The sequence below is a fragment of the Elephas maximus genome, chromosome 7 (genome assembly GCF_024166365.1).
Source record: "Elephas maximus indicus isolate mEleMax1 chromosome 7, mEleMax1 primary haplotype, whole genome shotgun sequence".
Taxonomy (NCBI): domain Eukaryota; kingdom Metazoa; phylum Chordata; class Mammalia; order Proboscidea; family Elephantidae; genus Elephas; species Elephas maximus.
In genome coordinates this window covers 11,200,338-11,217,090 of record NC_064825.1, presented here as the reverse complement: position 1 = coordinate 11,217,090, position 16,753 = coordinate 11,200,338, and positions in this window count along the sequence as shown.

Here is a 16,753-nt window from a genome sequence, read left to right as displayed (position 1 = left end):
TCAACATACAGAATGCAGTTATTTTGGTTATTCAAAAAGAGCTACAAAATCAGGATAATATTTAAACTGTATTAGAAAAATATGTAAATATTCCCTATTTAACATATATGGTGGAGCCCTGGTAGCACAGTGGTTAAGAGCTTGGCTGCTAACAAAAAGGTCAGCAGTTCAAATCCACCAGCCAGTCCTTGGAAATCCTACTGGGCAATTTTACTCTGACCTATAAGGTGGTTATGAGTTGGAATTGACTTGACAGCAATTGATTTTTTGGTTTTTATATTTAACATACAAATACTGTTTAAAATTATTCACACTACTGTCTAGATATGTTTACTTAAGAAGTTATTCTACAGAGGTGGAACCAACATGATGCTACAGACAGAAACACCACACTGTTCCTCCACAAAAAGACCTAAAAAACTAAGTAAAACAAAGACAAACATCAATCCTAGAACCCTAAGCATCAAATGAAGATAAAGAATTCAACCAAGCACCAAACTGAATAAGAAACTGACAGAGAACAGAGACCAAGACTTGCAAATAGAGGTACCCTATTAGCTAATACAGCATGGATCCACCATCTTGGGACTCCTGTTGGAGATCAATGGATAGAGAGTACAGGTAAGCAGATTCATGGAGTGCCCAACAGGACAAAGAGCACCCAGTAACCAGTGAGACATGCTTTCCCAACCCCCACTTTGCCTCCCTCTGCTCTGCCTTTGCTGCTTCCCAGCTGGCCAATCTGTGGCTTTCCGGTGGGTCAATTCCTGGCTTTTCAGAGGATCGATTCATTGCTTCTAGGCAGGCCAAGTCCCAGCATCCCAGAGTGCCAATTTGCTGCATCCAGTGGGCCGATTCCTGGCTTCCTGGAGGGCTGAATCACTGCTTCTCGGCAGGTCAATTCCTGGCTTAACAGTGTGCCAATTCACTGCTTTGAAGCATGCTGATCTGTCACTTCCCAGTGGCAAGGTGGGGTACGGGTTCCTTGTCGTGAGGATTTGTCCCACCCACACCGGCCACCTTCTTCACTACCATTTCTTTTTTTCTGTTTTTGCTTTTTTCAACCTCTTTTGCTTTCTTCCCTGCCTCTCACCTCCTCCCCCACCTTTCTCTCGAACACCTGACTCCACGTGCCATATGTGCTTCTTCTTGACAGGCTGTGAAGTGCTGCTCAGCTGGGGAACAGCTTTCCCAGTCACAGCCATCACGCTGGTGGGATCTCTGGGGCTTCTTTTTTCCTTTCTTCAGTTTGTTTTCCTTCTTTTTTCCTTTCTATTTTTCTTCATTTCTTGATTTCTCATCTCTTTCTACTTACCTTGTTTTCCTGACTCCTGAATACCTAGGGCTATGTATCATCTCCACCCCTTCTGGCCGGACTGTACTGCGAGGCTTGAGAGCCACTTCCCTAGTCTGCACAGCTGATTCAGTGGGATCCCTGGAAGCATTTTCTTTAATTCTTGTTTATTTTATTTACTTATTTATTTATTTTCTGTTTTTCTTCATTTCTTATCTCTCCACTCCAATGGTAGGCTCCCTCACCACTTTTTTTTTCCTCCTGTTTCTGTCTCCTCTGTCTCTGCTTTTCAATACCCAACCTAGCTCAACACGTCACAACCTTCCCCTCCCTCTCCTTCCTGCCTATCTGCACCGTGTGCTGAACATTGTACTCCCAAACAGCACAGGTATGGCCTACAAGAACTTGCCCAGCACTGACCTGCAGCTCACCTTGTCAGCCCCAATACATGCCTCAAACAATCCATCCAAGCCCTCCCCCCCATTCAGCTGGACATGCTCTGCTACACCATAGCTGAGCGAGTGGCCCTGACCATTGGAAAGGAGGTGAAAAATAACGTGTCCACAGACAGGCAAACAAAAAGAACACACAGCCCTCCTGCTCAGACATAACCAAATAAAACAAAAAAGCAGGATGAAACAAACAAATCTGCAATCAATAAACACGGAAAATAACCACTGAATGTCCAGAAGACAGCAGATAATATCAAAACATTAAAAAACAGGACAGGATGGTTCCAGTAGGTGTCCAAAATAAAACACCAGATGACTTTCCTGTAGAAGAAAAGGCACTAGAACTGTCTGACTAGAACTGTCTGACAGGGGATTCAAATCTCATTTTTTTTTTTTTTATCCAAGAATTGAAGGAAAAAGCAGAGAAAATGAGGAAAAAATAGACAAATTCATGGAAAATAAAGAAAAAAAAGGAAGAACTCAGGAAAATAATACAGGAACAAAAAGCCAAAATAAATTCACAACTAAAAATCACAAAAAACAAAAACAACTAGAAATCCAAAAGATAAACAACTGGATTTCAGAAATGGACAGTGTCAGAAGGGCTGAGGAACAGATTTGAAACAATGGAAGACAGGATCAGTGAACTTGAAAACAAACGCCGGCATACAACTTTGAGGAAAAATCAGAAAAAAGAAAAATGAAGAAACTCTGAGAATTACATAGGATACAATCAAAAGCAAAAATCTACAAGTGATTGGAGTTCCAGAACAGGGAGAGAAAATGGAAAACACAGAGGATCACCAGAAGAACTGCTAAAAGAAAACGTCCCTATTATTATGAAAGATGAAAAGCTGACCATCCAAGGAGCTCAATGAACCCCACATAGAACAGACCCCAAAAGAAAATCCCAAGGCATACCATAATCACACTCACTAAAACCAAACACAAAGAAAAAATTCTGAGAGCAGCTCAAGAGAAACAAAAAGTCCCATACGGAGGGGAAACAAGACTAAACTCTGATTATTCAGCAGAAACCATGCAGGCAAGAAGGAAATGGGATAACATATATAAAACCTTGAAAGAAAAAAGTTGCCAACCAAGAATAATATATTCATGGAAAACTCTCGTTCTAATATGATGGTGAAATTAGGACATTTCCAGATAAACAGAAATTAATGGAATATGTAAAAACTAAACCAAACTTAAAGGAATTATTAAAGGAAGTCCTTCACTTGGAGAACAAACAACATCAGATAACTGCCTGAATCTAGGACATGAGATCACATCAGCCAGACACCAACCAAGGAAATGAATTATCAAGGAATATCCAAAACCCAAAGATGGACAACAGGGAACCAGAGACATTAATCTGCAAATGACATCAGAACAATAAAAGAGGAAAAAAAATAGTGTAAGTATAGAACTTTCTAATGGAGAGGAAGCCACAGTGATAACAAGTAATAACAGACTAGTTAAAACCTAGGAAGATAAGGTTAAATTTCAAGGTAACCACAAAGAAAGTTAACAAACCTACTCATCAAAAAAAGAAAAAACACACAAAATCTCAGTAAAAACAAAATCTACAAAAACAAAAGAAATGGAAAATGTCCACAAACAATAGGAATTCAGCATAAGGGAGTAAAAGGAAAAAAGAAATCATTAGCACCACAAAAAAAAAAAAAGTGCTACAAATTGACAACAATAAACTCACATGTATCAGTAATGACACTGAAAGTAAATGGCCTAAATGCTCCTATAAAGAGACAGAGAGTAAAAAAATGCATTAAAAAACAGGATCCATCAATATGCTGAATACAAGAGACACACCGTAAAAAAAAAAAAGACGTAAATTTATTAAAAATCAAAGGATGGAAAGAAATACATCAAGCAAACAGCCACCAGAAAAGAGCAGGAGTGGTAACACTAACCTCAGATAAAATGGACTTTAAAACAAAATGCACCATAAAAGACAAAGAAGGGCACTTTACCATGATTAAAGAGATGATCCAGCATGAAGGCATAACCATAATAAATGACAGGGCTCCAAAATACATAAAACAAACGCTAACATCACTGAAAAAAGAAATATACGGTTCTACAGGAATAGTAGGAGACTTTAACAAACCACTCTTGGTAAAGGACAGAAAATCTAGAAAGAAACTCAATAAAGATACAGAGGAGCTAAAGGGCACAATTAGCCAATTTGACCTCACAGACATATACAGAACACTCCACCCATCAGCTGCAAAGTACACATTCTTTTCCAACGCACATAGAACGTTCTCCACAATAGACCACATCTTAGGCCACAGAGCAACCCTCAACAAAATCCAAAACGTTGAGATAATATAAAGTATCTTTTCTGACCACAACGCCATCAAAGTAGAAATTAACAACAGGAAGAGCAAGGAAAAAAAATCAGTTACATGAAAACTGAATAACACCCTCCTTAAAAACCAAGAGGTAATAGAAGAAATCAGAGATGCAATAAAAAAATTCCTAGAATCAAATAAGAATGAACACACATCATACCAAAACCTTTGGGGCAGAGCGAAGGCACTTCTCAGAGGTCAATTTATAGCAATAGATGCACACATCAAAAAAGAAGAAAGGGACAAAATCAAAGCACTAGCTACAAAACTTGAACAAACAGAAAGAAAACAGCAAAAGAAGTGTATAGCCACCAGAAGAAAGGAAATAATAAAGATCAGAGCAAAAAGAAATAAAATAGAGAAGAGAAAAACAATAGAAGCAATCGACAAAACCAAATGTTGGTCATTTGAAAGAATCAACAAAATCAACAAACCACTAGACAAACAGACAAAAGAAAAAAGAGGAGAAGATGCAAATAACTCAAAAAAGAAATGAAATGGGGGATATTACAACAGACTCAACTGAAAATAAAAAGTATCAGGACAGAGTATTATGAAAAACTATACCGCAGCCAATTTCAAAATCTAGAGGAAATGGACAAATTTCTAGAAACACACTACATACACAAACTATCACAAATTGATGTCATAAATCTGAACAGATTCATACTAAGAGAAAAGATTGAACAAGTAATAAAAAAAAAATCTCAACAACAACAAAAAAAACGCCTGGCCCCGGTGGCTTCACTGGAGAATTCTACCAAATTTCAGAGAAGAGTTAACACCACTACTGAAGACATTTCAGAACACAGGAAAGGATGAAATACTCCCAAACTCATTCTATGAAACCAGCATTTCCGTAAGACCAAAACCAGGTAAAGACACCAAAAAAAGGAAAATTACAGACCTACATCCTCAGGAATTTATATGCAAAAAACATCAACAAAATTCTAGCCAATAGAATTCAACAACATATCAAAAAAAAATAATTCACCATGACCAAGTGGGATTCATACCAGGTATGCAGGGATGGTTCAACACTAGAAAAACAATTAATGTAATCCATCATATAAATAAAACTAAAGACAAGAACCAAACGATTTTATCAATCGATGCAGAAAAGGCATTTAAGAAAGTTCTACACCCATTCATGATAAAAACTCTCAGCAAATTCGGAATAAAAAGAAAATTCCTCAACATAATAAAGGGCATTTATACAAAGCCAACACCCAACAGCATCCTAAATGGAGAGAGTCCCCTTGAGAATGGGAACCAGACAAGGATGCCCTTTCTCACCACTCTTATTCAACATTGTGTTGGATGTCCCAGCCGGAGCAATCAGGCTAGATAAAGAAACAACGGGCATCCAAATTGGTAAAGAAGAAGTAAAAGTATCTTTATCTGCAGAAGTCATGATCATATATGCAGAAAACACTAAAGAATCCTCAAGAAAATCACTGAAACTAATACAAGAGTTCAGCAGAACGTCAGGATATAAGATAACATACAAAAATCAGTAGGATTTCTGTACACCAACAAAGAGAACGTCGAAGAGGAATTCACCAAATCAATGCCATTTATGATAGCCCCCCAGAAGATAAAATACTTAGGAATAAGTATAACCGGAAACGTAAAAGAACTATACAAAGAAAACTACAAGATACTACTGGAAGAAACCAAAAGAGACATACCTAAGTGGAAAAACATACCTTGCTCATGGACAGGAAGACTCAACATTGTAAAAACATCTATTCTACCAAAACTGATCTATAGATACAAAGCAATCCTGCTCCAAATGCCAATGACATTTTTTAATGAAATGGAGGAACAAATCACCAACTTCATATGGAAGGGAAAGAGGCCCCGGATAAGTAAAGCATTCCTGAAAAAGAACAACAAAGTGGGAGGCCTCACACTACCTGATTTTAGAACCTCTTATACAGCCACGGAAACCCTGGTGGTGTAGTGGGTAAGTGCTGTGACTGCTAACCAAAGCGTCGGCAGTTTGAATCCACGAGGCACTCCTTGGAAACTCTATGGGGCAGTTCTACTCTGTCCTATAGGGTTGCTATGAGTCGGAATCAACTCGACAGCACTGAGTTTGGTTTTTTGGTTTTATACAGTCACAGTAGTCAAAACAGCCTGGTACTGGTATAACAACAAATACATAGACCAATGGAACAGAATTGAGAATCCAGACATAAATCCATCCACATATAAGCAATTGATATTTGACAAAGGCCTAAAGTCTGTTAAAAGGGGAAAAGACAATCTCTTTAATAAACGGTGCTGGCATAACTGGATATCCATCTGCAAAAAGATGAAACAAGACCCATACCTCACACCATTCACAAAAACGAACTCAAAATGGATCAAAGACCTAAATATAAAATTTAAAATGATAAAGATCATGGGAGGAAAAATAGAGACAATGCTAGGAGCCCTAACAGATGGCATAAACAGTATACAAAACATTGCTAACAATGCACAAACACCAGAAGAGAAATTAGATAACTGGGAGCTCCTAAAAATCAAATACTTATGCTCATTCAAAGGCTTCACCAAAAGAGTAAAAAGATTACCTACAGACTGGGAAGTCCGATCAGTGTCTGATCTCTAAAATCTACATGATACTGCAAAAACTCAACTACAAAAAGACAAATAACCCAATTAAGAAATGAGGAAAGGATATGAACAGGCACTTCACCAAAGAAGACATTCAGGCAGCTAACAGATACATGAGGAAATGCTCATCATCATTAGCCATTAGAGAAATGTAAATCAAAACTACAATGAGATACCATCTCACCCCAACAAGGCTGGCATTAATCCAAAAAACATGAAATAATAAATGTTGGAGAGAGTGTGGAGACACTGGAACACTTATACACTGCTGGTGGGAATGTAAAATGGTTCAATGACTCTGGAAATTGATGCGGCTTTTCCTTAAAAAGGTAAAAATAGAACTACCATACAATCTAGCAATCCCATTCCTTGGAATATATCCTAGAGAAGTAAGAGCCCTCACATGAATAGATATATGCACACTCATGTTCATTGTAGCACTGTTCAAAATAGCAAAAAGATGGAAACAACCTATGTGACCATCAAAGGAAGAATGAATACACAAATTATGATATATTCACACAGTGGAATACTAGGCAATGATAAAGAACAACGATGAATCCATGAAACATCTCATAACATGGATGAATCTGGAAGGCATTATGCTGAGTGTAACTAGTCGTAAAAGGACAAATACTGTATGAGAGCACTATTAGAAGAACTCAAGAAAAGGTTTAAACACAGAAGAAAACATTCTTTGATGGTTACAAGGGTCGGAAGGAGAGAGAGTGGTATCCACTAACTAGATAAAAAAAAAAAAAAGAACTAGATAGTATACAAGAATTCTCTTAGGTGAAGAGAAGGACAACACACAATACAGGTGAAGTCAGCACAACTGGATTAAACCAAAAGCTAAGAAGTTTCCTGAATACAACCAAAAACTTTGAGGGACAGAGTAGCAGGGCTGGGGGTCTAGGGACCATGGTTTCAGGGGACATCGAGGTCAATTGGCATAAAAAAAATGTATTAAGAAAATTTTCTGCATCCCACTTTGCTGAGTGGCATCTGGGGTCTTCAGCACTAGCAAGCGGCCATCTATGATGCATTAATTGGTCTCAATCCACCTGGTTCAAAGGAGAATGAAGAACACCAAAGACATAAGGTAAATATGAGCCCAAGAGACAGAAAGGGCCACATAAACCAGAGACTACATCAGCCTGAAACCAGAAGAACTAGAATGGTGCCTGGCTACCACGGATGACTGCCTTGACAGGGAACACAATGAAGAATTCTGATGGATCAGGAGAACATTGGGATGCCAATCCCAAATTCTCGTAAAAAGATCAGACTTCATGGCCTGACTGAGGCTACAGGGATTCCGGGGGTCTTGGTCCCCAGACCCTCTGTTAGCCCAAGACTGGAACCATTCCTGACGCCAACTCTTCAGACAGGGATTGGACTGGACTATAAGACAGAAAATGGTACTGGTGAAGACTCAGCTTCTTGGCTCAAGTAGACACAGGAAACTACGTGGGCAGCTCTTGTCTGGAGGCAAGATGAGAAGGCAGAGGGGTACAGAAGGTGGTTGAATGGACACTGCAAATATAGGGTGGAGAGGAGGAGTGTGCTGTATCAGGAGGAGAGCACATAGGAGTACACAGCAAGGTATGTATAAGTTTTTGTATGAAAAACTGACTTGATTTGTAAACTTTCACTTAAAGCACAATTAAAAAAAGAAAGAAAAAATCTCTGGCCCAGATGGCTTCAGTGGAGAATTCTACTAAACATTCAGAGAAGAACTTACACCAGTACTACTCAAACTATTTCAGAACATAGAAAAGGAAGCGATACTTCCGAATTAATTCTATCAAGCCAGCATAACCCTGATACAAAAACCAAGCAAAGACACCATGAAGAAAGGAAATTACAGACCAATATCTCTCATGAATATAGATGCAAAAATTCTCAACAAAATTCTAGCCAAAAGAATTCAGCATTATATTGAAAAAATAATACACAGTGACCAAGTAAGATTCATACCAGGTACAAATGATGGTTCAACATTAGAAAATCAATCAACGTAATCCACCACATAAATGGAAGAAAAGAATTACATGATCATCTCAATTGACACAGAAAAGGCATTTGACAGAGTCCAACACCCATTCCTGATAAAAACTCTCAATAAAATAGGTATAGAAGGGAAATTCCTCAACATAATAAAAGGCGTCTACACAAAACGAACAGCCAACATCATTCTTTATGGAGAGAGGCTGAAAACATTCCTCTCAAGAACAGGAACAAGACAACAATGTAGTTTATCTCCACTTCTGTTTAACATTGTGCTGGAAGTCCTAGCTAGAGCAATAAGGCAAGAAAAAGAAATAAAGGCATCCAAATTGGTAATGAAGAAGTTAAATTGTCCTATTTGCAGATGATACAATACCATATATAGGAAACCCAAAAGACTCCATGAGAAAATGACTGAAACTAATGTAAAGATTCAACAGAGTAGCAGTATACAAGATAAATGCACAAAAATCAGTTGGCTTCCTATACACCAATAAAAAGAACAACAAATAGGAAATGAGGAAAACAATACCATTTATAATAGCCCCTAAAAAAAAAAAAATACTTAGGAATAAATCTGACCAGGGATATAAAAGACCTAAACGAAGAAAACTACAAAACACTAAGAAAACTACAAAACACTACTGCAAGAAACCAAAAGAGATCTATATAAATGGAAAAACATACTATGCTCATGGATAGGTAGATTCATCATTGTGAAAATGACAATTCTACCCAAAGCAATCTACAATTACAATGCAATCCCTATCCAAATACCAACAACATTCCTTAAAGAGGTGGAAAAAAACAATCATTAACTTTATACGAAAAGGGAAGAGGCCCTGGATAACCAAAGCATTATTGAAGAAGAAGAATAAAGTAGGAGGACTCACACTACCTGACCTCAGGACCATATATGTACGGTAATCAAAACAACCTGGTGCTGGTACAAGGACAGACACATTGACCAATGGAGCAGAATCAATAACCGAGAAGTAAATCCATTCACCTACGGTCACCTGATCTTCGAAAAGGGCCCAAAGTCCATCAAATGAGTAAAAGACAGTTTTTTTTTCTTAATAGATTTTATTATCCCAGTTGACGTAGATGTCCCCTGAAACCATGGTCCCAAACTCCTGCCCCTGCTACGCTGGCCTTCAAAGCGTTCAGTTTATTCAGGAAACTTCTCTGCTTTTGGTTTAGTCCAGTTGTGCTGACCTCTCCTGTATTCTGTGTTGTCCACCCGTTCACCTAAAATAGTTCTTATCTATTATCTAATTAGTGAAAACTCCTCTCCCTCCCTCCCTCCCCACTCTCGTAACCATCAAAGAATATTTTCTTCTCTGTTTAAACCATTTCTAGAGTTCTTATAATAGCTGTCTCATACAATATTTGTCGTTTTGCAACTGACTAATTTCACTCAGCATAATGCCTTCCAGATTCCTCCATGTTTCATGGATTCATCATTGTTTTTTATCGATGTGTAGTATTCCATTGTGTGAATATACCATAATTTATTTATCCATTCATCTGTTGATGAGCACCTTGGTTGCTTCCATCTTTTTGCTATTGTAAACAGTGTTGCAATGAACATGGGTGTGCATATATCTGTTCATGTAAAGGCTCTTATTTTTCTAGGATATATTCCAAGGAGTGGGATTGCCTTTTTGTAGTTGAGTTTTTTGCAGTATCATGTAGATTTTAGAGATCAGACACTGACAGGAAATGTCATAGCTAAAAACTTTTTCCCAGTCTGTGGGTAATCTTACTCTTTTGGTGAAGTCTTTGGATGAGCATAGGTGTTTGATTTTTAGGAGCTCCCATTTATCTAGTTTCTCTTCTGGTCTTTGCGCATTGTTAGTAATGTTTTGTATACTGTTTATGCCATGTATTAGGACTCCTAGCCTTGTCTCTATTTTTTCTTCCATGATCTTTATCGTTTTAAATTCTATATTTAGGTCTTCGATCCATTTTGAGTTACTTTTTGTGCATGGTGTGAGGTATCGGTCTTGTTTCATTTTTTTGCAGATGGATATCCAGTTATGCCAGCACCATTTGAAAAACAGGCTATCTTTTCCCCATTGAACTGACCTTGGGACTTTGGCAAATATCAGTGGCTCATATGTGGATGGACTTATGTCTGGATTCTCAATTCTGTTCCATTGCTCTATGTATCTGTTGTTGTACCAGTACCGGCTGTTTTGACTACTGTGGCGGTATAATAGGCTTTAATAGGTAGTGTGAGGCCTCCCACTTTCTTTTTCTTTTTCAGTAATGCTTTACTAATCTGGGGCCTCTTTCCCTTGCATATGAACTTGGTGATTTGTTTCTCCATCTCATTAAAAAATGTCGTTGGAATTTGGATTGGAATTCCATTGTATCTATAGATTGCTTTTGGTAGAACAGACATTTTTACAATGTTGAATCTTTCTATCCATGAGCAAGGTCTGTTTTTCCACTTATGTAGGTCTCTTGGTTTCTTGCAGTAGTGTCTCGTAGTTTTCTTTGTATAGGTGTTTTACGCCTCTGCTAAGATTTATTCCTAAGTATTTTATCTTCTTGGGGGCAACTGTAAATGGTATTCATTTTGTGATTTCCTCTTCAATGTTCTTTATCTTGGTGTAGAGGAATCCAACTGATTTTTTTATATTTGTTTCCTGATACTCTGCTGAACTCTTCTATTACTTTTAGTAGTTTTCTCGAGGATTCTTTAGGTTTTTCTGTGTATAAGATCATGTCATCTCTTCCTTACCAATCTGGATGCCCTTAATTTCTTTATCTAGACTAATTATTCTGCCTAGGACCTCCAGAACAATGTTGAATAAGAGTGGTGATAAGGGGAATCCTTGTCTGGTTCCCATTCTCAAGGGGAATGCTTTCAGACTCTCTCCATTTGGGATGATGCTGGCTGTTGGCTTTGTATAAACGCCCTTTATTATGTTGAGGAATTTCCCTTCTATTCTTATTTTGTTGAGTTTTTACCACGAATCGATGCCGAACTTTGTCAAAAGCCTTTTCTGCATCAATTTATAAGATCACATGGTTCTTGTCTGTTGTTTTATTTATATGATGGATTATATTGTTTTTCTAATGCTGAACCATCCCTGCAGACCTGGTATGAATCCCACTTGGTCATGGTGAATTATTTTGTTGATGTGTTGTTGAATTCTATTGGCTAGAATTTTGTTGAGGATTTTTGCGTCTAAGTTCATGAGGGATATCGGTCTGTAATTTTCTTTTTTGTGGTGTCTTTACCTGGTTTTGGTCTCAGGGAAATGCTGGTTTCATAGAATGAGTTTGGGAGTATTCCATCCTTTTCTATGCTCTGAAATATCTTTAGAAGTACTGGTGTCAACTTTTCTCTGAAAGTTTGGTAGAACTTTGCAGTGAAGCCTTCCAGGGCAGGGCTTTTATTTGTTGGGAGTTTTTAAATTACCTTTTCAATCTCTTCTTTTGTTATGGGTTTACTTAGTTGTTCTACCTCTGTGTTAGTTTAGGTAAGTAGTGTGTTTCTAGAAATTCATCCATTTCTAGGTTTTCAAATTTCTTAGAGTACAATTTTTCACAGTAATCTGATACGATTCTTTTAATTTCATTTGGGTCTGTTGTAATATCGCCCTTCTCATTTCTTATTCAGGTTATTTGCTTCCTCTCCTGTTTTTCTTTTGACACTTTGGCCAGTGGTTTATCAATTTTGTTGATTTTTTCAAAGAATCAGCTTTTGGTGTTGTTAATTCTTTCAACTGTTTTCTGTTTTCTTGTATTTTATTTTGATGAGTAGGATTTTTAGTCTCCTTTGTGGTTACTTTAATATTTACCCCTATTTTTCTAAGTTGAAACCTAACTTTTATTTCTTTATATTGCCTTGAGTTCCTCTCCATATGAAAGGTCTATAACCACATTTCTTAGTCCCTCTTTATTGTTTCATTGTTGTCTTCTTTTACATAATGACATCGCTGTTTCCCTGTTCTGAGCATTCTTTTACCTTGATTTATTTCTGTGATTTCCCTATCTGGGTTGACATCTGGTTGCTCTGTCCAGTGTTCTAGTCTTGGCTTGGTATCTAATATTATTTTCTAAACAGAGAACTCCCTTTAGTATTTCTTGTAGTTTTGGTTTGGTGTTTACAAATTCTTTAAACTGTTTATCTCAAATGTCCTAATTTCGCCCTCAAATTTGAGAGACAGTTTTGCCGGATATATGATCTTGGCTGGCAATTTTTTCCTTCAATGCTTTATGTAAGTCATCCCGTTGCCTTCTTACCTGCATGGTTTCTGCCGAGTAGTCCAAGCTTATTCTTATTGACTCTCCCTTGTAGGTGACTTTTCATTTATTCCTAGCTGCTCTTAAAATTCTCTATCTTTGGTTTTGGCAAGTTTGATTATGTCTTGGTGACCTTCTTTTGAGATCTACCTTATGTGGAGTTCCATGAGCATCTTGGATAGATATCTTCTCATCTTACACGGTATCAGGGAAGTTTTCTGCCAACAAATCTTCAACAATTATCTCTGTATTTTCTGTTATCCCTCCCTGTTCTAGCACTCCATTCACTCATAAGTTATTTCTCTTGATACAGTCCCATGTGATTCTTAGCGTTTCTTCATTATTTTTAATTTTTTAATGTTTTTTCTTTGAATATATTGATGCCAAGTGTTTTATCTTCATGCTTACCCATTCTGCCTTCCACTTCCTCAATTCTGCTCCTCTGAATTTCTATTCAGTTGTCTAATTCTGTAACTTTATTATTAATCTTCTGAATTTGATTGCTCTCTATGGAGTCTTGCAGCTTATTAAATTTTTCATTAATTTCTTCAACTGCTTTATGTATGTGTTCCTTGGCTTGTTCTGTGTTTTGCCTGATGTTGTTCCTGATGTCTTGAAGAGTTCTGCATATTTATCTTTTGTATTCTGCATCTGGTAATTCCAAGAATACACCTTCATCTGGAAGATTCCTTGATTCTTTCTTTTGAGAGCTTGTTGAAGTAATCATGGTCTGCTTCTTTATGTGGTTTGGTATTGACTGTTGCCTCCAAACCATCTATAAGTTATTGTATTTACTTATGTTTGCTTACTGTATCCTAGCTTCTTGGTTTGTTTTGTTTTGATATGCCCAAATAGGCTTCTTGAGTGAGCTAGCTTGGTTATTTTCACCTTTGAAGCTCTAACATCTATCACCAGGTGGCTAAAGCTGTTACCAGGTATATGAACCCAGAAGTCCATTAACTTTTCTTGTATGGATTCAGCTCAGGTTCCAGGTAGTTGATCAAGTGTGTGGTACAGTGGTACAGGGGCAGGGGTGAGTGGTGTAGACACAGGTATCTGTTTGTAGCATTTGGTCATGCTTTGAACAAGAGAGGGGGCTGAAAACCGTCCCGAGTGTCTGTGAGAAAAGCACATCCCTGTTCCCTAGAGTGCACAGATGGGTAGATTCTGCAGCCAGACCATGGTCACCCAATGCTTTCGGTTATAAGGACTAGAAGGTACCACTTATCGTTGGACCCCTGTCACAGCTGGCTAGGCAATGTGGGTGGAGGCACCAGTCCTTAGGCCCCTGATGAGGGTAAGTGAGGCCCTTGTTATAATAGGCAAAGTGGCATCAAACATCAAACACCCACCTCTCCACTGCACAGGTGAAACAGTTGCAGTCCACCAACAAGGGCATATTCTCCTGAAATGGGCCCATACAGGCCCATGCACGGGTGAAAAGTATTTAAAGCCTGCAGACCATTTGTGCCTGAACAGGAGCTGCTTCTGTACTGAGCTCCCCAGCTTAGTGGAGCTGGCAGATTATCTCTCCCACAAACTATAAATTCATTCCTTCTCCATGACTGGGAGAATGGCTCAGGACATGCAGCAGGACCTATCTCGGGCCCAGGGAAGTTGACAGCCACTGAAGCTGGGTTGGAAGCTACAGGTGTGGTAAAATTAACACAAGTACTTAGCTTTTACCCAAAGTGCTGTTCTTCTCTGATTCCAGAGGTGTGAGAAGGCTGTGCGGCTCACTGTCCCTCCCTGAGGAAACTGCATCCGCAATGCTACTGCCAGCCCTGCCATGGTATCTCCGGGGATTGGTGCCTGAGGGTTCCTGCCAAGCCAGGTCCAGCAACTCTTCTCTGCTTCTAAACCATCTCTGCCTCTCCCTGCCGCTCAGTCCGTTTCATAATTTTGCGTTTTATGTTCAGGGCTCCTAGCTTGTCAATATATAATCATTTCACTTGTTTTTTCAGGTTTTTGTTGCAAGAGGGATCACCAGAAGTGTCTGACTACTCTGCCATCCTGCCCCTGTCTCTATAAGAGCATTTTTAATATTTCATTAGTATGCAGCAATTAAACGCGTTTTTAATAAATATTTATTTGATGAAACAACAAATGACAAAAGTAGGCTAAAAAAATTCTGCACGTATGACTCAATATTTTTTTTTAGTAATTTTTATTGAGTTTTAAGTGAACGTTTACAAATCAAGTCAGTCTGTCACATATAAGCTTATATACACCTTACCCCATTAAAAAAAAAAAAATCACCCTCTAATGAGTCAGCCCTTCCAGTCTCTCCTTTCCTGACAATTTTGCCAGTTTCTAACCCTCTCTACCCTCCTATCTCCCCTCCAGACAGGAGATGCCAACACTGTCTCAAGTGTCCCCCTGATACAAGTAGCTCACTCTTCATCATCATCTCTCTCCAACCCATTGTCCAGGCCCTTCCATGTCTGATGCGTTTTCTTCAGGAATGGTTCCTGTCCTGGGCCAACAGAAGGTTTGGGGACCATGACCACCGGGATCCCTCTAGTCTCAGTCACACCATTAAGTCTGGTATTTTTATGAGAATTTGAGGTCTGCATCCCACTGATCTCCTGCTCCCTCAGGGGTTCTCTGTTGTGCTCCCTGTCAGGGCAGTCATCAGTTGTGGCCAGGCACCATCTAGTTCTTCTGGTCTCAGAATGATGTAAGTCTCTGGTTCATGTGGCCCTTTCTGTCTCTTGGGCTCATATTGTGTGACCTTGATGTTCTTCATTCTCCTTTGAGCCAGGTGGGTTGAGACCAATTGATGCATCTTAGATGGCCGCTTGTTAGCATTTAAGACCCCAGACGCCTCATTTCAAAGTGGGATGCAGAATGTTTTCATAATAGAATTATTTTGCCAATTGACTTAGAAGTCCCCTTAAGACATAGCCACCAAACCCCCGCACTTGCTTTGCTGATCTTTGAAGCATTCAGTTTATCCCAGAAACTTCTTTGCTTTTAGTCCAGTCAAGCTGACCTTCAGTGTATTGAGTATTGTCCTTCCCTTCACCTAAAGTAGTTCTTATCTACTAGCTAATCAGTAAATAACCCTCTCCCACGCTCCCTCCCTCCCCACCTCGTAACCACAAAAGTATGTGTTCTTCCCAGTTTATACTATTTCTCAAGATCTTATAATAGTGGTCTTATACAATATTTGTCCTTTTGCCTCTGACTGATTTCGCTCAGCATAATGCCTTCCACGTTCCTCCATGTTACAAAATGTTTCACAGATTCGTCATTGTTCTTTATCAATGCATAGTATTCCACTGGGTGAATATACCACAATTTATTTACCCATTCATCCGTTGATGGACACCTTGGTTGCTTCCAGCTTTTTGCTATTGTAAACAGAGCAGCAATAAACATGGATGTGCATATTATCTGTTCCTGTGAAGGCTCTTATTTCTCTAGGGTATATTCCGAGGAGTGGGATTTATGGGTTGTATGGTAGTTCTATTTCTAACTTTTTAAGAAAATGCCAGATAGATTTCCAAAGTGGTTGTACCATTTTACATTCCCACCAGCAGTGTATAAGAGTTCCAATCTCTCCGCAGCCTCTCCAACATTTATTACTTTGTGTTTTTTGGAATAATGCCAGCCTTGTTGGAGTGAGATGGAATCTCATCGTAGTTTTAATTTGCATTTCTCTAATGGCTAATGATCGAGAGCATTTTCTCATGTATCTGTTAGCTGCCTGAATATCTTCTTTAGTGAAG